The following is a 23526-nucleotide window of genomic DNA, read 5'->3' on the forward strand; positions in this document are numbered from 1 at the left end:
GTAACTTATTTTAGCTTCAGATTTGTGCCCGAGTTGTTGATTAGCATCTTGGCTATGATCATTGAATCAAGCTCAAGAATCAGCGTACCCATATTGATAGCACCATTTTACACCAAACTAAGCTATCAAAGACTCAGCCATGTTACTATTATTACAGTTGACAGAAATGGAGAAAGCCATGATCAAGTCTCCCTAGTCCCTGATTATCTTTTACAGTTCCCCTAATGCCAGCCTTTCCCGTTTCATGCAAATAACACTCGTGTAAATGTAGTTTTGAAAACATAGCAAAAATCTTATTATATTTTTTAAACTTCGTAATAAATCAAACTATATTACATAAAAATATCTAGGCTGAAATGTCTATGCTTAGACTACCATCCTTGTATATTTTGGTGTTTTGATGAATGACGAATACCTTGTGAGAACCAACTTCACTCACACATCGGATAGGTGTTCTGCACAAAGACAAGTAGTAAAACACGTTCAGGCGACAAACCATTGTGGCTAGAAGGATTAATTAAGAACTATCTTCTCTCTAACATTCATATACGGATAATAGATGCGCGTCCTAACATGCTCCACCTAGATGGAGCTGTCGGGAGGCCATCTGTTATGACCCGAGACTACCCCTTAGTTGTAATACGGTGCTTAGAGTTATAAGTAATCCCAAACTAACACATGGACTGACATGACACTAAGAAATACATACATAGAACTGAAATACAGATGTGGAAGCTAAATCTGAAATGGGTTTAAACTCAAAACATCAAGTATATGAATAAACATAAGTTGAAGCTAATGTGACTGTTTGAAAGCCTCTATTAAGATGAATTGTTAGAACAAGACCCTAGCTAACTCTAATACAATTGAATGGAATATAAAGGTTGTCCTCTATAGATGATGATTCACCAATAATGCTACTAATAAGCTGATCTGAAGTCGTACTAACCACAGTCTGAGTGCTGAACGTCTGAATCTATATTGTCAAACAATATAGCGCGACAGTATGCTATAAGTACCTTGAAGGTACTGATTATGTAGGATATGGATGATAAACAAAATAAATAGATATGTTGAATTTGAAATGTTGTACTGAATAACATGAGATAATGCAATGACCAAGTGGTAAAACATGCAACTGAAATAACTGACTAGGGCATGAAACATCTAAGAGTGAACTGTGGGACATACTATAAACCTACATATAACCATGTGAGCTACAAAATGGAGTTTGATGTATAATCCCCATCAAATGCCCAATATACCTTACCGGGATAAAAATGTTGATATGAGTTAATGCGGTACCACTAAGTTACTGTCTATAAAATACTAAAATGTCTGTCCTGGTATGACAGATGATCCTTAATTATAATCCTACAATGATAAGTAGTTTTAGAACATAGGGATTGCTACTAAATGTCTCAATCATATCTGATGGGTGAACCTTCATCCCTAAATTCGCTCGGTGCTAATTAGTGATTCTCCCAACTGAATGTAAGCTAATAAACTGAATAATACTAATATATATTGAATTTAACTTATAACTGAATAACTCATACAACATAATATTTGATACTAAATTAGTAGACACTTTATCTGAAAACATCGTACATTATGAAACTGATAACCTAAGATATTCATTCTAAAACAATATGATTTTAAGTCAACAAAAAAAAATTATATTCTTACGATTCATGAAAATATTATTTAGAAGGATTGAATTTATGGATGAAATCACGTAATCAAACTGTTCATGAAAAGACTAGGAAATATGATGAAGATTATGCATTCATAAGAACCATAATTTTTATATAAATCATTATTTGAAAAACTGGGTTTTCTTTGGGACTCAATGGGTGACAGGATAATCATTTATGAAATCTCACATACTTGGAAAGAAGAGTACACTAGGTTGAATCTTTAACTATCTTGAAAACGAAGAACCCAATCCTTGCTTGAGAAGAACGAGCCGTGGTTGTGTTCTTTTCTTTATTTTGATGCTAATAATGATAAAGTAGAGATTATTAGGCTCAAAAGACTTATTAAAATTGTTATTGTATTGAAAAAAAAGAAGAGATATTAGTCTACTTTATTTCCTTAGTATTCACAAAAGAAGACAACCAAACAAGGCCCTTATTTCATTAAGAGTAAAATTGTTAAAGAAGTGTCTTCTTTATTTCCTTAGTATAAATATTAGTCTTTTTTTCATTTTTGAAGCCTTAGAGTATGTTGAATATTGAAATTGAATGCTCTCAAATTTTAGTTGTTAATTTAGTGTTAGTTTAATTCCCTTAAGGAATTAGTGAGTAATTAGTGGTTAACTCTTTGAATTGATAGTTAACTTCTTCTAGCTTAATCGATCATCAAGTTACTCTCTTTGTGGATTCAATTTGGTTTTATCATTTTCGTTTGAGTTTGGGTTAATGTTGTTTGATCGGATTCAAATGAGAGGTGAAGGTATAAAGTCCATTGTTGCTCATAAATTCGATTAGATTTCGATAATTCCACATGTTTTCTTATTTCTTTCAATTGTCTCTTCCATCCTTATCATGAAGTCTCCACCAAGTCTTCTCATATGTATGCCAAGTCATACACTGCAATAATTGATCTCTACATTCACCTATTTATAGTTGTTAAATAGAGGAGTTGTGATATAAACAGACTTCCATCCGGTCAATCATATTTAAGTGACATAACATATTGGGCTTTGGCGAACTGGGCTTGTCATTTTGACACATGGCATAATCCTATTAACTTCTTTGTTTGACTTGACATGCCATGTCATTGATACGTGACATCAAACTAGGCCTCTAGGATCAAAGACATTGAACTTAGCAAACTAGACTCATCTATTATAGCTCAAATAAATTGATTTAGACTTTAATCAAATTCATATTTATTGGACTTAAATAGTTAATTCAATTATATTAATTCCATAATATTTATTTAAACTAATATATTCATGAATTTAATATAATCTGAATCATTTATATATTTATATTTAATAAATTTTAAATGATTACTCCATATTATATGTTTTCACCAATTAAAAGTTCTTCTCAATATAATTTCTATACCCAACTTAATGTATATACCCGACCCAACTAGCCCATTAAATCCATTTCCTGATACCATTTCCGTCGTCACTCTTTCATCTCAAACATACAGAGCTTGAAGACAACTTGAATGTTGTTACTTGTTTTCCAGCATATATTCTACATCTTTTGTTCCAATTTATATGACTATTTTCTCTTTTAATCAGTTCAAAAAAGAATGACACATTTCTATAATAAGTAACAATTTAGTTTTATTATATTCATTTTATCCTTAATGAAATAATTTATAGCCACACAAAAATTTCTATCATTTATTTTAGACCACAAATTTCAAAAGTCTTTTTTTCTTTCTTAAATTCCATATCGAGTCAGTCTAACTCATATAAAATAAAACGAAGGAAATATATATTTTGATGAATGAAGTGGTAAGGGTTTGTTAAACAAAATGGTTTATTTATTTGTTTTCTAAATAGCGTTTGGTTCATGCATGCTGTTAATAGAAGAGTACAGGCTAATAGAATATTTTCCACCGAATAAAAATGAGAACCTTTAACTCGGATTTGGCTCTCCTCCATTTAGTCAAGTGCACCTCTAGATAAGAGACATGTGTCTTATTTAAAGTTTAAAGGTCAAGATTATATTATATTAACAAATATTATAACCATAGTTAAGTCAATTAATTTTAGAAAACTAATCTCTAAATTTGGTAAAAGGTACAATATATTCCATACAAAATTTTATATTTATTAATATCATTAATTTCATCTTATATTTTTATATTTAAATATTAAAATTGTAGAATATGAAACATTTATATTAATTGTGATAAATAATAATCTTCAAAAATATTTGCATTTAAAACAATGTTTTATTTATTTTCACACCAAAAAAGAAGATAAAAGAATATTTAAAAAAAATACATTTTTTCCTTCAAACGTACAATAGCCACATTTTCTCCTTGGAATAATTTTGGTATCGTTTAATTTTAAAAAACTTTTGTCTTTTTATTTTTTAGTTTTGTCTCGTGTTCTTTTATTGTATGGTTCTTTTTTTCAACATTGATAATTCTTCACTTTTGTTTTTTGTTTCACATATAATATTTCAAGAATAAAGTTTACTAGTACAGAAAATTATTTAGTTGATTTTCACCTTAAATATCAAACAATTTAATATTTAAGTATAAAAATTTAAGATGAAATTAATGATATTAATAAATATCAAATTTTGTATGGAATATATTGTAATTCTTACCAATTTTGAAGAGTAGTTTTCTAAAATTAGTTGACTTAACTATGATTATAATATTTGTTAATATAATATAATCTTGACCTTTAAACTTTAAATAAGACACATGTCTTTCATCTAAAGATGTACTTGACGAAATGAAGGAAAGGTGTAATGGAGGGTAGCCGGATCCCTTTAACTCCGCATCTATTGTTGGAATTTCCACAGCCCACATGGTTACCAATGGAATATAACTCTCTCTACGTCTTTTCTAATAATACACATCTCAAACAATACTCCTTTTTTAAAAAAAAATAATAATTAATTTTCAGCTCAGGTATTCAATTAATCAAACTTTTAACATCACCTCGATAAATCACACTGGCCATGCCTACAAGTGATAAACAACATAATTAAAGCTACAAATTTCTGCACTGTTTTAGAGAAGTAACTAGCCTGACGGATTATCTTGCTAATTTGGGTGAGAAACAAAGAAAGATTCCTTCTTCACACATTATTTGATTTTTCCCAATAAAGTCAAAAACTTGTTGAAAAATGATATTTAACCAAACTGGTTGTATAAAGATGTTGTATTCATCCATTTTCTAAGGTGGTTTGGACAAAAATCCAACGTAACGATTATAAATTTTTGCTAATATTAATACATGATTAGGCAATGCCTAATTCGCACCCTTCTTGTTGATTTTTTGCGTTTGGTTTTCATTTAAAAAAAACGTATTACCAATAATTATCGAGCGATGGAATTTATCGGAGTAAAGAAATTAGGGGCAATCTCTCGAGTGACACAAATGGTTACTTTTTGGGCATTACATATCAAGAGGACCTTCCTTAAAACACAAATCAAAATGGACACTTCGTCCATTTGTGGGTGAATTGTGACATACTAACTTAACTTCATTAATTCACTCTAAAGGCAAAAAGAAAAGAAAAGATCTCTTCTGATATGTAGCGCCCAATGAATGTCCATTTTGTGGTCGGACTCCTAAAAAATTGTATAGTAGATAAGAAAGTTCATCTTGAAATTTCATATAATTAAGACAAGAATATTCATGGTGGATTTTTTCAAAGATATCGTCCAATTTCTTGAACCAAAATATTCGTACAAATTAAATCAAACATTATCTTATTCCATACATATTATATATATTGATTAATGAAGTGGCAAGGGTTTGTTAAACCGCCACTTACACAAGATGGTTTAATTATTTAGTCTGCTTTCTAAACAACGTTTGGCTCATGCTAAACCGCCCAACTTTTTTAGTTTTGAACTCATAGGATAAATTATAGCCATTGGCACAGTCTTTACCCTTTACCCAAAGGGTGAGTAATTTGTGCACACCGATAGTAGTGGAGCTAGAAGTTCGCTTAAAAGGTGTCAAAATATAAAGAAATAAAATCGTGTAGAAGGCAAGGATTGTCACTACATAATATATATACATAAAAAAAAATATTATTCTAGCTACACAATGTAATTTTCCGACAAAGGGGTGTCGATCGACACCCCTAACTACATGTGGCTCCGCCACCGTGCACCGGGTGAACCCCCATTATATAACCCCATATATATCAGAGATGTAAACCACATTAGGCAAGCTTTATGCGATAGACTCAACTCATAAAACATTAAAAGGAATCGATTCTGAATTATTCGTGTGAATGACCACCCTCCAAACCATCTGACTTTTCCGGAAGAACAACCCCAATTTTTAAGATGTTTCATTTTAATAAACTAGACTTAGATGCTTCGAACCAATAGAATAATCAAGGCTAAATGGAATTTATACCTAAAAATAAAAGAGGACCGCCAATGCAGCATCCGCATCTAGTAAATTGAATATATACACTCTTCTCATTAATTTCAACTACAGACCAAACATTTGTCTCACTATACAGAATCAGGGCCGGTCCAATGCAATTTTCTTTTTCTCCCAAGAATCTTGGCCAGCCTTGTATATAAAGGGCATTGTCCGGCACCAGTGGCTTTAAATAGCTACGGGGCAGCTCAGTTGCATGATGGTATATATCTCGCCAATTATTCTAACCGATGCCAAATGCACATCGCTTATAATATATACTAGTTCGTACTGATTTTGCTCTTGGTATAATTTTGTAGCAAAACCATGTTTATATGTATGTATGTGTTGTATTCTTAATGTAATAACAACACCCCTTGTCGTATATATATCACTATAATTCTATAATCTAATATATAATGTACATACATATACTAACACTACTACAAAGGAAGAATTCTTTAGTAATGGAAAATTTGGCCGTTAAAAGTTCAAATCCTATCGCTAAATGTTAACAATCATTAAAAGCCGTAACGTTAAAATTTATCGACTGGATTTCAATTGTGTTGAAAGTATGGTTATTTGTCCTTTTTAGCGGCCGGATATTCATTTTGTACACATACTAATTTAACTATCAAAACTGTTTTCATTTATGGTATGTTAATAGTTTCAACACCAATACAATTAACGACCAAGTTTTCCGTTGTTAATGGTCATTTCAATATTTGATAAGCCAATTATAAAAGAGTTCCAAATATCCCATTTTCATTTGTTATTGTACGAAGATTTATACTCGGGATAATATTAATTGTTTCATACAGAGAAACACCCGAAAATATATTAAATAGTTAAACGCATATAAAAATTCATTGTTAATACAAGAACTTTTCTTTTTGGTACAAAGAATAGTAGTATATTATAATTTAATATGTGTCAGTACAAGAGAGTGGAAGAGCATGGCTACTCCTATAGAGGAGGGTAGGGGTTGATTCCATAGATTATTAGTACTATTGGAAGTTATACGCCTAACAAAAAGAGTTCCAACTTTGTATACTTTACTGCAAACAAAGGGGGAACTGCCACTATCAAAACAAAGTTAAAGTTCGTTTGGATTGACTTAAAAAAAGTAGCTTTTAAATAAATAAAAAAAGAGTCAAACTTAAATGACTTTTAAGTCAAAAAATAAAAAGTAGGGAGAGACCTACTTTTGTTTTTTCACTCATTTTAAATCATTTTTATCTTGCCAAAGACTTCCTAACTTATTTTAAGTCATTTTTGACTTATTTTAAGTTATTTTTTATATTTGCCAAACGCTTCCAGAAGTCAAAAACTAACTGAAAAGTAGATTTGACTAACTTTTAAGTCAATCCAAACACCCTCGAGTCTTCTTTATCTTAGTGCCCTCCATAGCTAGGATATCTGCCACTTTGTTTTCTTCCCGATAGTTATGCTGCACCAGAGGCTTCCCCAACTGCTTGATTAGATCTTTTCAATCAAATAGTATATTAGAGTATGGTGGATGATCATCTTTTGAATATTTGATGATCTCTTTGCAATCTATGGAGACTTCTAATGGTGTTAAATTGTGTAGGATAGCCAACCTAAGCCCCTTCACTAAAGCTGATATTTCAGCCATGATAGGTGTTGAGGTTATTCAGGAAAGATATACCATATTCAAGTTGTAGGACATATCTTTATCAACTCCTAAGCAAAGAAAAAATCCAACATCTATAATTAATAATATTTCGTCTTTAAACCACCTAACCAATGTAAAATCCCTCTTGAACTTCAACTTGTTCCGTATTTTTTCAATGACAGATTCTCCATATTCAAATTCTTGATCTATCAAAAAAAAGTTTATGTAAATTTAGTAACAAAGAATAAACTCTTCTCAACTGAAGAAATTTATACCACCTCACAAATACAAGAACTTGGTTCTTGTAATACTAACAAAAGACTTTTTAATGATGACATAAACTACACACAAATTTATCATGGAAAACCTCCTTGCTCAAGGGAAGAAAAACTACGACCTACATCTATTAGGATTTCAAAAACTTTCACTAAAACTTCAAAGATCTATTTTAAATTACAACTCTATAATCTAAGAGACTAACTATAGTATCTCAACTCTAACGATCAACTATAACCATTGTTTGTACTCTCCAAGAAGTCAAACACACTTCTTATAACAACTTCCCAACTCATTGTCAATCATAGAATAATTATCACCAAATAATGACTCTAAGTTAAACTGACAATATGCTAACTTTAAAAAGAAAACCTAACTCTAGTTCTTTTTTCTTCTACAATTATGTTCTCTTTGTGCCGCCTCTTGCTCTTGCCAAGAATCCTGATTTCAGTGATGCAAAAGCTAAGTTTTTCATTGTTCAAATTCTCCTTTTATAGTTTCTTGTTTTACACATATGAAAACTCCAGTTGAGTCCTACGGTGATAGAGGGGAGGCATTACCGAGGATATTATTGAGACCCCAACTAGGGGTAGGTCCCGAGTTAGAGGTCGTGCTCATAGAATAGCACCATGTAGAGTTTGTGCCTTTGGAGCGGCACCAGCTAGAGGAAGATCTAGAGAGACTTCTCCTGAGCTACATATTGAGGTTTCAGAGGACTAAGTTCTTCTTGAGTTTGGAGCTTCGTTGTTTCAAGAGACCTTATTGAGAATGCTTTGTGTGTTAGAGAACCTTTCTCCGGGGACGTAAACCCCAGGTCAGTAACAGGCTCTAGGTGTTCATGTTCAGGTGGGCCAACCACTAGTGGTTCCTGCACTGGTTATTGATGCACAAATTGCTCCTGAGATTATCTTGACAGCGTCCCATCAGCAGTGCTATGTGAGATTTCAGAAGATGAAACCACCCCAGTTTCAGGGTGGAAAGAGCGAGGATGCTCATGAGTTTTTGACTTTATGTCATGAGATGGTTGAGACAGTGGGTATGATGGATGCTCGTGGTGTCCAGTTTGTTGTACTACAACTTCGTGGTCGTGCCAGAGAGTGGTGAAGGACTTTTGTGAGCTCTAAACTAGTTTGATCTTTTCGGGAAGAGTGGGATGTATTTTATAGAGCTTTAGAGGACCGTTTCATTCCTTGGAGCTTGAGAGAGAAGAGTCATCTGAGATTAGAGATCTTGGTTTAGGGAAGTCTGTCTGTGACTGAGTATGTGTCCTGTTTCTGTGAGATCTCTAGGCATGCTTTGACTATTTTTATGGATGAGGCTGAGAGAGTTCGCCGATTTGTGAGAGGGTTGACTTTCTCTGTCAGATTTTATGTGTTCGGGGCAACTAGAGAGGGGACTTTCTACCAGTCCATTGTGAGAACTGCCAATGAGGCAAAATTGATTGTCTTAGATGAGTTTGGGGAGCCCAAGAGGGCCCGTTCTTTGGGATAATTTTCTGGTGCCTCATATGGAGGCAGAGGTTCACATAGGGATAGTGGTTCATTCCAGTGACGTGGGCTGGTTCATGCTTCTATGCTAGCCGTTGAGAGTGGGCAGTCAACCCGAGGTTTTTATAGTTCTTTTTGCGGTGTCCATGGTAGTTCATAGGGTTCACAATAGTAGTTATCTACGTTGAGATCTTGCTACACTTGTAGGGATCTAGTTCATATGATGCGATAATGTTTTGTACAGACTCATTCAATACCTCACCGTTCATATTTAGTTACTCCAGCTAGGGATTCAATGCCTCTGGCCAGGAGCCGAGGTAGAGCTTAGACCGATATAGGTGGTAGGACTATAGGTAGGGGTGTTCCAACTCCGGAGGTTGGATGTAAAGGTTCTACTCAAGCTACAGGTGGCTGAATGGCCAGTGCTATGCTTTTCTGGAGAGGCTTGAGGCTGAGACTTCTGATGTTGTGATCATATATATTGTCCAGTTTGTCATCGACCTGCGTCTGTATTATTTGATCCGAGATCTACTTTCTCATATGTGTATTACCTAATTTGTTTCCGGGTTTGATATGATTCCAGCTTGCATGCCTGTGCCTATTTATGTTTCTAGACCTGTGGGAGAATCTTTAGTGGTGGATCGAGTGTATCGATCCTGGCTTGTTTTTGTGGTGGGGTATGATACTTGTGTAGACTTGATCATTTTAGGGATTGTAGACTTTGATATTATCTTGGGTATGGATTGGCTTTCTCAACATCATGATATTCTTGATTGTTATACAAAGACTGTCACCTTAGTGATGCCGGGTGTCTCGAGGGTTTAGTGGATGGGTGCAAGTGGTTCGTACTCTTGACAAAGTTTTCTCTTTAATTAGAGCTCATAGATTAGTTGATAGAGGGTGTTTATCCTACTTGGCTTTCTTTCGGGATACTAGTGTTGAGCCACCATGCATCGATCACATGCCCATGGTTCGAGAGTTTAAAGATGTGTTTCATACTGATCTTCTAGGTGTTCTTTTAGATAGGGATATTGACTTTGCTATTGACTTGGAGCCGAGCACCAAGCCTATCTCTATTCCTTCTTATTCTATGGCTTCAACTGAGTTGACGAAATTGAAGGATTAGTTGTAGGATTTTTTTAGTAAGGGGTTCATTCACCCCAGTGTTTCTCTGTGGGGGTGCTCCTGTGTTGTTTGTGAGGAAAAAAGATGGATCTATGAGGATGTGTGTTGATTATCGATAGTTGAACAAAGTGACAATGAAGAGAAAATATCCTCTTCCTCGTATTGATGGTTTGTTTGATTAGCTTCAAGGTGTATCTCAATTTTCTAAGTTAACTTGAGGTCCGGTTATCATCAGTTGAAGATTAGGGCATCAGATATCCCTAAGACAACTTTAGGTGTCACTCCCGGAGGTTACCCCCTTGACATAAACACAGGACTTAGGATCATGAGTGACCCCAAGCTAACTCTGCTGGCATATCATAAGCATACTTAAGGAATTATTACTGAAAAATAAAATATTGTGCGGAAGCTTAAAACATGACATAAAGTGAAATGATGGGGGAATACCTATTCTAAATATGAATATATAAAACTGAGTTTAATGACAACCGAAAGATCAAACTTAAACTAAAACTGAATCTAACTATGTCTGAATAAAAGACTCTAACTGTCTAAAGATACTGGGACATGCCCCAACTAACTCTAGAAAAATTGAAACTTAAAGAAGAATGACTGAATAAAAGACATGTCAATTGTCCTCAAAGAATGAGGACTCACCACTGATAGTGCTCAGTGCTGAACTGGAGATTGGGAACCGATCTATACGTGAACTGAATGTTGAGGACCTGAACCTATATCACGAGAAGATGTAGTGCAAATTATGCGTCAGTACTTGAAAGGTACTGAGCATGAAATATAGGATAAAGATGAACAATATATACAAAACTGAACAAAGTAATAAGAGTAATGATATAATCTGAATACTGAACTATAACTGATAACCTGGTCAATACACTAGAATCTGACTGTAGGAGCTACTATTAACCGACATAAAACCACGAGAGCTATTTGTGGAATCTGATGCATCGCCCCATCGAGAGGATCCAATATACCTTGCCAAGGGTATAAAGGCATGACTGGCGTGATCACTAAATATGCTACCCAAAAAGGGGACTTATCTTACGGGGGCACATAGTTCTGGGACTATAAGGGTGACTGACCCTTAGTCCACTCAGTATTAAGCCTACTCCCAATTGATTAAGTAAGAAATAAATTATAACTGAATTTCTATACTACTGAATAACTCAAAATACTGACATGCTAACTGAAAATGCAACATTAATGTACTGATAATGAAACAATCTTAACTGGAGCATGTATAACTGAATAAACTGACCTAGCAAGTGTAATTCATGAACTAAACGAATCCACACAACTAGGGTTCTGAGTTTCATGCAAGAAGCTAAGCAATAATTCCTCAAAAACATGATAATATGATAAAGATTGATCTAACAGCTGAATCACAATAATAATATGAAGTTCTAGAAACCCTAGGTCTAAACATGATATAGAGAATCAAAAATTTGACTAAATTCTAGGGACCTAATGGGTGAAAGGAACCCACCAGTGAAATCTCACATACCTGGTGACGAATTTTACGAAGAAATATTTTGATTTCGTGGCTAGAACTGGAGGAAACCTTGTTGTGTTCTTGGATAGGGTTGGTTGACTCTTTCTCCCTTTTCTCGTTCAACTTGGATGAATTTTGGAGAATGAGTTAACTTGGGTAAATTCTAATTTAGTTACTAGGCTAAAATTGACTAAAACAACGTACTTTAGGTGTCCAATGCATAGAGAAAAGACCAAAATGACCTTGACTTAAAAGTTGTAGGGGTAAACTGATTGACGGACCGTCGACAGACCTACGGTCTATCCTATCAACCGTCGTTTGGCCTTCAAAGAGAGGGGTCCTAAGGGGTCTGAACCATGGACAGTGGTCCCACCTACGATCCGTAGGTCCTGGCGTGGGTCGACCCTTGGCTGAGATCTTCTGGTTTCTGGGAGGGGCTACAGGTGGCCAACCACGTACCCTACCTATGGTCTGTGGGTGGTGCCCGTTGGTGGCACTTGCAACTTCTGATTGTTCTACGCTTTTGGTTTGTCTAGGATATAGGGTGTTACATTAGGACTCATTTTGGGCATTATGAGTTTCTTGTGATGTCTTTCCGTTCGACTAACTCCCCTACAACGTTCATGGAGTTGATGAACGAGGTGTTCCCACTTTATTTGGATTCCTTTCTGATAGTGTTCATTGACGACATCTTGGTGTACTCCAAGCGGTCGACATTTGAGGATTGTGCTCCACAGATTGAGGGAAGAAAAGCTTTATGCCAAGTTCTCAATGTGAGAGTTTTGGCTTGATTCTGTGGCATTTTTGTAACATGTGGTGTCCAAAGAGGGCCTTCAAGTTGATCCAGTAAAGATTGAGGCAGTGAGGGATTGGACCAAATCTACATCGGTTACCGAGATCAAGATCTTTGTGAGACTTATGGGCTATTACCCACAATTTGTTTAGAGCTTCTGTATCATTACATCTCCTTTGACTAGATTGAATCGACTAAGTGTGAGTTTTTAGTGGTCTAATGAGTGTGAGGAGAGATTTCAAAAGCTCAAAACCTTGTTTACTTTGACTCCTGTTTTGACCTTACCCGATGAGGGTGTGCACTTCACTGTTTATTGAGATGCTTCTGGAGTTGGGTTAGGTGGTGTTCTAATACAGAAGGGTAAGGTGATTGTCTATGTTTCTAGGCAGTTGAAGACCCAAGAGAGGAACTATCCTACCTATGATTTAGAATTGGCAACCGTAGTATTTGTGCTTAAGCTATAGAGACATTATCTATATTGAGTTCATTGTGAGGTTGAGGTATTTGAAGTTGAGGGAGGGTAGATAGATTGAGCTACTGAAGGACTATGACATCACTATCTTGTATCATCTAGGGAAGGACAACGTGGTGGTGATACGCTTAAATTACACCTCCTTTCAGAAGCATAAGCGATCGTTATCAAGTAAAGAACCCAACTTGTAGGTTGAGATCGATCCCACGAGGAAAATGGTTTAGACTTTACTTTTAACCAACAATTATATTCAATTAGTCAAATTATTTCTAGAAGCAGGTAATAAAAAGGAGGGTTGTGCTTGTGTGAAACAAATAGTAAGAACTTAATAAGTAATCAATAATTAAACTCACTTTGGTTGTTATCAAGATAAGAGAAATAACTAGGGTACACGTGTTTCCCATAATCTCATAACGCAGTAATCCTAGTAATAGCAATCCTTTTTTAGTGTATTACATGCAAAATGATAAGTTAGGTATCTCTAAATCCTTTGTCCGGCATCTAGAGAATTTCACCCCGCACCTTGGTCTGGCTACGTGTGTATAATTTATTAACCGTCACCTATACCTCATATTAGACATCATAATCGATGTTTGGCTTAGTTATTACTTCGCGCCAATCGACACTAGCCTATTAGATAGTATCACACTAAATCTATATTGGTAATTCTTTTCTTGTTAATTACCTCCTTGGTCCAGCAAGTAGTAACAAGGCGAGTTCTAACGTTGGCCATCGTTAAAAAGACTTCTAAACGAAAGAATTATCAATGCATGAAAAATACTAGTCAAGAATTGCTTATTTACTAGTCATACTTTGTTAATTGATCATGGTTCCCACAACCCTAGTTGTGGATTTAGTTACTCATATTGGCAAGAACATAATTCATAATTGTAGATGAAGAAATCATGAACTTACGTAAATAGAATAATAAACCCAGAAAATTAACTTGAATTGTAAAGCCAAAATCTTCAAAACGAACTTGGGAAATCAATAATTGCTAGGGTTGCAAATTAATCTCCAAAGTTACAAAGCAAAAATAGAATAATAGTGTCTAACCCCCAAAAACGAGGTTTACATGTCCTATTTATAGAAAACAAATCCTAAATAAAAAAAGGAACAAATTAAGGAAAGTTTTGTTCAGGTACGCGTCTTCGATCCACAAGAATAACTTACGGACCGTCGATTGATCTACGGTCCGTAAGTCCCTTCCGTCACTCAGGACTTAGAAAATATTTCAGCATCCAACAATCAGCTTCTTTGAAGCAAACGACGGACCAGCAGCACGGACCGTAGATCGACCTACGGTCCGTCAATCCCTTCCATAGCTCCATACTTAGAATCTTCAAAAATCAAGTACTGGAACCCTCGCAGTCTCACTCTACATATCAACAGTACGGTCCGTAGATCAATCTACGGACCGTCAATGGGCACCGTGGTTCCACACTTGGTCAGATTTCCCTGATTTGTCCTCAACACCATGCCTGCTGATCTATGGTCATCACCTACGGACCGTGAATGGACCTACGGTCCGTAAATGACCTCCGTGGATGCCTTTTTCTGCATTTCCTTCAGCTGTCTCTAAACTTCCGCGCCTGAACACCTTTCCTACAAAACATGATAAAAGACATAAAAACCAATATAAAAAGGCCCTAGACACACACAACTTGTAAGTGAAATGTATTAGAAATACCGTAAACTCACGGTATATCAGGTGGCCAATGCTCTAAGTAGGAAGACTTCTATCAAGGGGATTATTGCCACTATTAGTCTGGAGGAGAGACCATTGGCTAGATATGTTCAGAGATTAGCCAACAGTCTCGTTCGTTTGCAGATTTCTGAGGAGAGGAGTGGTTTGATTGCTTTCACTGAGGATCGTTATTCCATAGTTGAGTAGATTCGTGAGCACCTGTTTGATTATGAGAAACTATGTCTCATTCGAGACAAGGTGATGAGAGGGGAAGCCAAGGAGGTTGTCCTTGATTCTGATGGTGTCTTGCAGATTGGAGGCAGGATTTTTGTGCCCAAGGTAGACAAGTTGATTTGACTGATTCTTAAAGAGGCCCATTACTCCCAATATTCCATCTATTCGGGTGCGGTGAAAATGTATCATGACTTGAGCCAGCACTATTGGTGGTGTGGTATGCAGAGAGATATTGCAGATTTTGTTTCGAGGTGTTTGACTTGCCAACAAGTCAAGTGTGAGCACTAGGGGCCCGGAGGTATATCTTAGAGGATGCCTATTCCTACTTGGAAGTGGGAGCAATCATTATGGACTTTGTTGTGGGATTACCTACCACTGTGGGTGGATAAGACTCCATTTGGGTGGTTATTGATAGGTTGACCGAGTCCTCCCTTTTCATCCCAGTCCGAGTAAAGTATATGGCGGAGAAGTTAGCTGAGCTTTATTGTCACGACCCAGGGGTACCCCTTAGATGTAACATGGTGTATAGAACCCCGAAGGACTCCATACAAGCCACTTAGCTCTCATAACATAAGAAATAGAACAATAAGAGTAAAAACAATAATCTAAGTCTAAAACATTTTATAAAAGTAAAGCAGAAGTCTAAAACACTTGTCTCATCATAGCCAATGGAATTAAATTGGGCCTAGCCCATACATCATGTCCAAAAGAGAAATACATGAACGAAAGTTAAACAATAAAATTTCGTCCTCAAAGCATGAGGACTCGCCCAACCTCAGATATCTCGAACTCAACCACTAGCCACAAAACTGATGACCCTGACTGTCCGACCGTACATTTGGGGAAATGTAATCAAAAGTATGCGTTAGTACAAAATAATGTAGCACGTATGATGGCCATGCATAAAACATCTAAATCATGCTAAAAAAGGACATTTCATTTCATGACATGCAATTAACCAAGCTAAAACATAATATAAAAGCGTGAGATAACATAAGTCTTAAAATCATGGTTAATACAAGCTAGCATCATATTTAAAACCTTTGAACTCATATACAATACTTCTTGAAGTAACCTTAGTTCATTATTAATGTGGGAAATTATAGTTAACCAACATAATGACCATGTGAGCTATAACATGATCCCTAATGTCTCCCACACCAAAAAGGATTGTCTTACTTGCTAAGGTAGAACCATGAACTTATAGCTTAAGTGGATCCACTAGCTAATGTCTCTCGAGACATTCATCTTATGGGGGCACATAGGTAAGGGATAAGGAGATTGCTTCTAGAAACCCGACCTCTACTATAGGGAGAGCTTCTATCTCAATATCCTCTTGGTGCTAAGCTTAAATCCCACAGAATAGTCCTTTCTTATTGTTCTTATTATCCATGGAAAGGTACATCATCTTGCCAATCCAAGCTAAATCATCATCCATGGAAAGGTATCATATGATAACCAATCCAAGCTAGTTTCATTAGGATAGCTCTTATTCTTTGATTCAATTAGGTGAGAAAGCCTTTCAACCTTAGAATCCTTTGCTATATGAGAAAACCTTTCACATCTAGCTCTTATGTGTACATGAGAAAATCCTTTCAATAACACATCATGATTATTGGTACTTTACTCTCAAAGCACCCTTAAATCATTTGCATAAATTTCATAAGAAAGTGCATAAGTCCATAGTTTACCTCTTAATGTTCAAAACCCACTTTCAAACATCAACATTTAAAAACATGGATTAGATATGGATTTGATCATAAATACATGTAAAGCTTTCAATACATGCTTAATTTCATAAAACTCTTCCTTTAAGATCAAAATCCCACATCCTATGATTCATAACTTGAAAATATGGGGATTACATGAGTTCATGAGGAAATCATCATAAAATCATAATATTTCATCAATTCATGCACAAGAGATCATAATTCGATTATTTAAATCAATAATGAAAAAACCCATGATAATGGAAGAAAACCCTAACTCAATTGGGGAGTTCTACCTTTAGAATAGAGGAATTTGGGAACTCCAAGAATGGGAGGAATCCATGGATGAAAACTGCCATACCTTGAATCAGAATGTTAGCCTTCAATGGAGGAGTTGAGACCTTGACTTTAAACCCTAGGTTGAATCCTCTTTCTTCTTCAAGTTTCTAAAGAGAGAAATATTTTGGAGAGGAGAATTGATCTTTTATTTTGAATTTGGAAGAATGAACTGGATGGGCTAATTTGGGGTTGAAAACACTTATACAGGGGTCTTAGGATAGGAACTGATTAATTAGGAAAAGAGCTAAGAACCCTTGACTTAACCACCGACCTACCAACTATGGACCAGTGGACGGACCATGGTCTGACCCATGGCCCGTCCTGGTGGACTGCCGTTAGTTATCAAAAAGTTGGGATTTGGGACATCCAACCACGGGCCCTAACCACGGACTGTGGTCTGACCAACGGTCCGTTGGCCAGGCCGTGATTCTGGTCTCCATACCTCCCTTAGGCAAGGCCATCCACGGACCACACCTACCTTCTGTGGTCCCATCCACGGGCCGTGGGTGGCCCTCGTAGCTGGCACCTGTAGTTTTCCCAAAATTCATTTTATTTTTCTTTTTTCGGATACGCGATGTTTCATTTATATCAGTCAGATTGTGCGACTACACGGTGTCCCAATTTTTATTGTATCCAATCAAGATTCCCCACTCACTTTCTATTTCTCAAAGGCATTGCAGCATGGTTTGTGTACTCGATTATATATGAGTACAACCTTCCATCCTCAGACAGATAGTCAGTTTGAATAGATGATTCAGGTGTCAGAGGACATGCACCGAGCTTGTGTGATTTATTTTGGTGCTAGATGGGATTAACATTTACCCTTAGCAGAGTTTTCCTATAACAACAGTTATCATTCCAGTATTAAGATGGCCTATTTTAAGGTATTGTATAACAGACGATGTAGATCTCTGATCGAATGGTTTGATTCAGTTGAGATGAACTTATTAGATACAAAATTGCTTAGAGATGCTATATAGCAGGTTTGTATGATTCAGGGTAGACTGTTGACAGTCCACCGTCAATAGAAGAGTTATGCGGATCGGAGAGTTTTAGCCCTATTATTCATGGAGGGTGATAATGTTTGACTTTTAGTGTCACCCATGAATGGTGTGATGAGGTTTACAAAGAAAGGCAAGCTTAACCCTTGATTCATTGGACCCTTTGAGATTTTGAGTTGTGCGGGAGAGGTGGCTTATAATTTGGCCTTGCCACCTAGTTTTTCAATTGTGCATCCCAAGTTTCATGTCTTCATGCTTCAAAAGTATGTGTCGGATGAGTCTTATGTACTTTCCCTTGATTCAGTTGAGTTGGGTCCAGACTTATCTTTTGAGGAGGAGCCTATAGCCATTTTGGATAGGTAGGTCCGAAAGCTTAGGACCAAGGATAACACTTCAATAAAGGTGCAATTGAAGCATCATTCAGTTGGTGAGGCTACATGAGAGACAGAGTCTGATATGCGTTCCAGATATCCTCAGCTTTTTGAAGCTTCAAGTACTTTCTTTTGCTTTATATTCGAGGACGAACATGGTTTTTAGTGGAGGATAATGTAATGACCCGATCGTTCATTTTTGGAAAGTTTCATAAATTCTCTATTTTCCCCTCCTGCTATCGACCTTGAGTCATTCTTGATTGAGTTTGAAAGGTTGATTTTGAACTTTGAGTTAAAAGTTGAGAATTTGGTAAGTTTGTGAGTTTTAAAGGCTAAGTTGTCAAGAAAGTGGTTTTAGGTTCTTTTGGAGTTTCGAGTGTCGGAATGGAATTCCATTGATTCTATCAGTCCCAAAATAGGAAATTTGATCCGTGACAGTTTTCAATTTTAGATTCCAAGTCCTTTTGAGGATTTGAGGTCAGAAGTTGTGAAATTATGGAAATTTTAACATTTGGGTTGACTTTGTTTAACATTCGGGATTTAGATTTTGGGATTGGTATTAAGAGAGTTTAATCGGGTTTGGGTGATGTTTTTAGGCCTAGGTGAGGTCTTGGTTGATTTTTGAGATTTCTCGAGCTTACTTTAGCCTTTTTAGGAATAAGTTAGTTTCTTGTGGTTTTCATGGATCTAGAGTCAAGGAGACCTCAGATTCATGTTTTGACATTGAGTCTGGAGCGTCGAGTATAATTGATTTGCATATGTTATTTGTGTGTACCGACGTTCCAGACCAATCCCAAGGGTCATTTCGATGTTTTGGAAATTGGGTGAAGTTGATGGTATCTGCAAACCTCACTTTTGCAAAGGCCAGCCGCCTAAGAGACCTTTGCTTAAGCGATAGGCATGCTGCTTAAGCGACCTTCACTTTTGCAAATGAGGCTTCTCTTAAGCAACACTCGTGTGTATGGCAAGGTTCTCTTTAGGGAACCCCTTGTCCCTTGTGCGACATCAAAGAGGGGTTTTGCTGCTCATTTTAGGGTTTAAGCCCAATTTCACCATTTTTAAACTTTGGGAACCCTTAGTGGCGAATTTCAGAAGGATTTTCTATGGTTGATCATTTCGACAAGTGTGTTGAATCCTAAACCTTCATTTTCCATTGATTAATCATGGGTTTTAACATCAAATTTTGAGATTTTTGTGGGTTAATGACAAGGTTTTTCAAGAACCCAATAATTTAGTAAAATGGTGATTTTAAAGTGGTTTTGATCCTTTTTTTCAAAATAAAATTTCACTAATAAGTTATTAAAGCCTTTAACATCATTTTCAAGTATTGTTTTCTGGATTCAAACCTCCATTTTGATATTGGGTTTTGAGTTGCTTGACCAATTTCTTTACATAATTGTTGTGAGAAGTGTTGTTTCTAATGGGTGATTGCGAATACTTGATTATTTTAGATTGTGTGGCTTTGGAAGTGGTTCGGAAGGGGAAGAGTCAACTCTTAGAATGATTGTTGATTGATTAAAGGCAAGTGACTTCCTAAACCTTGTATTCTAGTTGAATTCATATGTTTCCTTTGTTGCTCGTGTGTTGGGGGTAATAGGGATGAGGTGAACGGTTAAATTATCCATTTGTTACATCTAAATGAATAAAAAGGGTTTGAAGTGAAAAGGGCTATGTGTTAAATATGATGATGTGAATTGCCTTAATGTAACCCTTATTGATTGATCGATGAAATTGTAATGACCCTCTTGGTCATTTTTGTGTCTTGCCTTCTGTGTGTCGTTTAGAGCGTTCCTGTAGCGACCCCAAGTCATTTTTATGACTTGCTGGGACTGAAAGTTCGGTCACCTGGACGTTCGTTTGGTCTTGGTGTGAGTTTTTGTGTTTTGGAGCTTATGAACCTTGAACGATCATTTTCGATCAAAAGTTCAAGAAGATGACATCGGAATCTAATTCTGACGATTCCATCAGCTCCGGAAGGGTCATTTTAGGCTAGTAGCATGGTTGACTTGACTCCCGAGGTTTTCAGTGTGAGTTGGTGTGATTAGGCGTTTTAGCCTTTGAATTTTGGCATAAGTTTGACTTTAGTCAACATTTTGAGTAAATGCGCTCGGATGAGAATTCTGTCAGTGCAGTTAGCTCCGGAATGTCGAGTTTGGTCTAGATTGACCCTTATTTTGTGTCCCGAGGTTTTCGATATCTTTCCGAGCCCTTTTGTGAGTTTTGACTTAAAATGACCTTTGGAAGTGGGACCCACTTTTTATCGAAATGACCTCTGATGGAAATTTCGACTGCGCCGTTGAGTCTGGAATATCAAATTTGGTGTGGTTGCATATCTCGTTTGTGTGCACGGGGTTCCGAACGAGATCGGAGTACCCCGTCGGGGTTTTTAGTTATTGGAAAAACTGCAGAATATCTGCAATATAATACAGATTTTCAGCAATATTTCCAAAACTTCAAACTCTCTTTACTCTCTCATCTTTCATCCGATTTGGGCCATTCAAACGGCAAAGTTGTGAGATTTTTCGAGGGCAACGCGTTGGTGAGCTCGGATAGTGGTTTGGAGTTCCCGTTTGAGGTAAATTCGCCATGAAACCTGACTGTAGTGCCTTTTTCGAGTCCTTGTTTTTGATATTTTTGTTTTGGTCATATCTCACTCATTTTAGCTCGGTTTTGGGTGATTCGAAGTCCCACGTGTTGAGAATTGTCGTGGCTTCATTGTAGAGTGTTCAAAGAGTGCTGGGCACCTTTTGATTTTCGTTTATTTCGAGTTTTGGCTGCTGCTGTAGGGTTTCTTTTAGTATATTAAAGTGGGTTTTCTTGCTTGTTGGTTTTTTCTGTGTTTTGAGCCTCGGATTGTGTTCCATTTTGAAACATAAGTTTGGGATGCTGTTTAGGGTCTCTTGACGGAGTCAAATTCGGACAGTTCGGTGCGGGTCCCACGATTCCCGTTTTGACTCCAAAATTGACCTGTCTCCGTTTGTTGTGATTTTGGTGTCTAAATAACCGTGGTAACGTTGTGACTCTATTTTTGATAGCGGGGCAGCGTTTCGAGACTGTTCGGAAAGGGAAAGCTCCGGTAAAGTGATTTAGAGAGCGCGCGATCGGCCTTAAGGTAGGTTACGGCTTTCCTTCTTTTAGATTGAGCTTAATTGTGTAAAAAAACACATTGATTGGAGTGAATTGGGGGTGGGTACCAGTTTACTACCTTACTTTGATTAGATACCTCATGTTAGGATCGATTGGCCATATTTCGGGTGTAGTATCATGTTATCCGGTTTAGTAGAGTTGCATGTCTATGTGCTAAATGTTATTGTATGCTTGTATGCTTTGTATTGTATGCCTTAGTCTAGGTTAGGCTAGCATTGCCTTAGACTTATGAACCGTGTGGGCTGGATAACCTTGACTTTCTGCCGACGTCGTTCGGATGAGTTAGCTCCTTGTAGACTGGAGTAGCAGACTTGAGTCTGATAGTTTAAGCCTTAGATTAGGCGTTATCGCTGCTTGCTGCACTTCTGTATTTTCTCCCTCGGATTATGCGGTTCCGGCATATTTCTCGAAGGTTTGGTGCATCACTCGAGGCGTGGGATTGAGATAGTATAGGCTTGAAGCCTTTTCTGTGATTTCTTAGAGTGGATGGCGTTCCACGGTGAGTATTGTGGGATTGGATCCTATTGGAGATACCATCACCCCCGGGGTCGTTCTTTCTAGCTGGGTTGGGAACGTATCGCTGGCTGGGTAGACTCGGTGATATCGGCGATCGCCCCCGGGCCTCTCTTTCTAGCTAGGCTGGGAGTGTGCTGCTGGCTTGGTGTCCCCGGGTCGCTCTTTCTAGCTGGGCTGGGAGCTGACTACATAGTAGGACGACTCACGATATCTACCTCACTCACGGGTCCCTCTTTCTAGCTGGGCTGGGAGTGGACTGTTTGGTTGGGTGCCCCCTAGGGTCACTCTTTCTAGCTGGGCTGGGAGTGCACTGCTGGCTGGGTGGAGTCTGATGGATTATCTTTGTTACTTTGGGCTGAGAGCCCGATTTTCTTCTTTCTCAGTAGACTTAGCTTTTCCATGTACCTGTCGAGCTTATGGGGGTTCGTTCAGGTTTTATTTAAGCTTGTGAACGAGTGTACCTTCTGGGCTTATGGGGGTCCAGTTAGGTTTAGTCTAGTTGTACTTAGTTTGTTTCTGGTATGCTCGTGTGCTTTCTTTTCTTATCCGTTTGACCTCTCTGTGTCTAGATTCTATCCTTTCTTATTGTTTTTACCCTTTTTGCTCAGTCGGCCTATGATGCCTACTGAGTACCTGTTGTGTTGGTACTCATGCTACGCTCTGCATCTATTCCGTGATGCAGGTCCCAGTACCAGTTACCAGCGGTGATTAGTTCCAGCATTCTTTTACAGTTGTGATTCGGAGACGAGGGCGAGCACTTGGCGTTTTGGGGTTTGTTCTATCTCCTTCTTTTGTTTTAGCTAGTCTTGTTGCCTTTGAGACACGCTCTGTTGTGGTCCACTTTTGGGACTTGTACTCTTTATTAAATAGCTCTGTACTAGTGACTTCCAGGTTATGGGAGGGATTCTGTGTATATTCATTTTGGGTTGCTTCCGCCTTGTTATCCTTGTTTAGATTATTGTTTTCGCTAGTTTCTGCCCTTTTGCTCATTGCTTGATGTTCTGGGTTACGGGTTGGCTTACCTACTGGTAGGGTATAGTAGGTGACATCATGACTCGAGAAATCGGGTCGTGACAAATTGGTATCAGAGACTCAGGTTCACCGGTTTCACTTGTACAGAGCTAACGTC

General features: G+C 37.2%; 1 long non-coding RNA gene across 1 annotated transcript in view; it reads left to right on the forward strand.

Annotated features, from left to right (window-relative positions):
• LOC125853865 (uncharacterized) overlaps nucleotides 1-23212 on the forward strand; it is a 536174-nt gene extending 512962 nt beyond the window's left edge. Inside the window, exons 2-3 of the long non-coding RNA XR_007445228.1 lie at nucleotides 21770-21846; nucleotides 23080-23212. This is a non-coding gene — a long non-coding RNA (uncharacterized LOC125853865). The remainder of the gene's footprint in view (nucleotides 1-21769; nucleotides 21847-23079) is intronic.
• The last annotated feature ends 314 nt before the right edge of the window (nucleotides 23213-23526 follow it).

Source organism: Solanum stenotomum, chromosome 1 (assembly GCF_019186545.1).
Source record: "Solanum stenotomum isolate F172 chromosome 1, ASM1918654v1, whole genome shotgun sequence".
Taxonomy (NCBI): Eukaryota; Viridiplantae; Streptophyta; class Magnoliopsida; order Solanales; family Solanaceae; genus Solanum; species Solanum stenotomum.